The sequence below is a fragment of the Grammomys surdaster genome, unplaced genomic scaffold (assembly GCF_004785775.1).
Source record: "Grammomys surdaster isolate TR1022 unplaced genomic scaffold, NIH_TR_1.0 239, whole genome shotgun sequence".
Classification (NCBI taxonomy): domain Eukaryota; kingdom Metazoa; phylum Chordata; class Mammalia; order Rodentia; family Muridae; genus Grammomys; species Grammomys surdaster.
In genome coordinates, this window is record NW_021604684.1 from 48,921 (window position 1) to 50,914 (window position 1,994).

The following is a 1,994-nucleotide window of genomic DNA, read 5'->3' on the forward strand; positions in this document are numbered from 1 at the left end:
TTTCATGTCTACTTTCACATATATTCATAAATAAGACTGCCACTATCTCCACTTGCTATGCACATTCTTCTCTGATGTTCTATTACACAAGTATCCAAGTTTTGCTCATTGGTTTTGTTAGGGATAGTCAACAACTAAGCTATCTATAGATGCTTCAGTCCCTTATTGTACCTTGTTTCCTATATGATACAAGACAATCACTTTAAGTTGCACAACCATTGTCATATTAACTGTAAGCAATGAACAATCCTAAGCCATTGTTACACATTTCATCAGAATAGCAAACAGCAAAGTATCTTAAAGATATGCAGTATCCATCAACAGCAGCCCTCTTCTTCCAGGAATCCTATCCCCTAATCTACTGTCAAGAGTGTTTAATCTGTTTCTCTCTTTACAGAATTGTTAATTCATTAAACTTCACATAAGTGAAGTTCTGTGATGTGTTGTCTGTGGCTGACATTTCATTCATACATGGTCATTCACAGTAAAATGTGTATGAATATTCTGTTCCTTGTCTAAGCCTAAATGTTATTCCATTCTTTAGATACATGACATTTTCTCTGTACATCAGATTATTGACCGTTATCAAATTTTCAGTCTTTGCTTTCTATTCTGACCAATGTTACTAATAAATATTTTGTGTGTACTTTACACAGTTTCATATGTCAATTATCATGTGTGTTCAAATAGGAAAGAAGTTCTTAGTCATGATAATCTTGCTGTTCTTAATATCCTAGTAGGTGTGATGTGGTGTTCTTCACCATTGAAGCTGTGTTGAACATGCATGACAATTGACAATATGTAACTGTGTAAAGTATATGCAAAATATTTGTTACCATCCATGTAATGATACCAGTTTCTCTAGATCCTCTTCAATATTACTTTTGATTTGTCCTAAAAATCCTAGTGCATATGATGTGGTGTTGTTCGTCATTCCAGCTGCATTGTTTCTGGATATGTAGAATAATTAAGAGTTTCAAATTAGAAATTAATATCAAACTGTCAGAGAAGGTGAAAGTCATGAGAAGTTCATAAATAGTATTTCTCTTATCATAAAGAGAATATAAAATGCTGCATAATAGCTTCTTGAGGTTCACATTCCTCAGGGAAACAATTATACTGTAATGAGGAGAACGGAGCAAAGTTTTTCAAGTTTTGAAGAGTTGTATTTCCCAGGGTGTAGATGTTATTCTAAACCATTGTAAACATCCCTTCAGAATAGCAAAGTGGAAAGGTAGAAATTTGTGTATTAAAATACTTGGTACTATGGCTTAGTTTTACATACAGTAGATTACATCTTATTTTCTGTTCTAGAAAAGAAATTACTGCTTAAAACAATTATTCCTAAACTCTTATTATACCTAAAAAATAAAACTAGACATTTTAAAACAATGAACATTAAATAATCTGGCACATGGAGAATAAAGGAAAACGAACATCTGAATTTCTTTGGTGTGCGTGCGTGTGTGTGTGTGTGTGTGTATAGATGACAGATGAACATGGAATATCTCTGTAAATGTTCTGCTATTAGCCCTTTGAAATAGTGTCTCTTACTGTAGCTGGAACTCACTAACTGGTTAGGCACTCTGGACAGCAAGCTCCAAGGATCCACCTATCCCCTATCTCCTTTTCTGGTATTACATATATTATGATTTCATCCAGTCTTATGTGGATGTTTAAAATTTGAACCCAGTTCTTAATGTTTCTGTGGAAAATTTTTACCAACTGAGGTATCTTATTTCCTTGCTTGTTCTTTGACTATTTGGGTTTATTGTCTTGCTTCTTCCTTGACTATTTGCATCTATTGTATTGCTAGTTGTTCAAACTAGAATTGAACTTAATACTTGCATGTAATTAAAATGGTATAAAAACAGATTGTAAAAAAGAAAAAAGAAAAGAAAAGGAAGAAGAAAGAAAGAAAGAAAGAAAGAAAGAAAGGAAGGAAGGAAGAAAGAAAGAAAGAAAGAAAGAAAGAAAGAAAGAAAGAAAGAAAG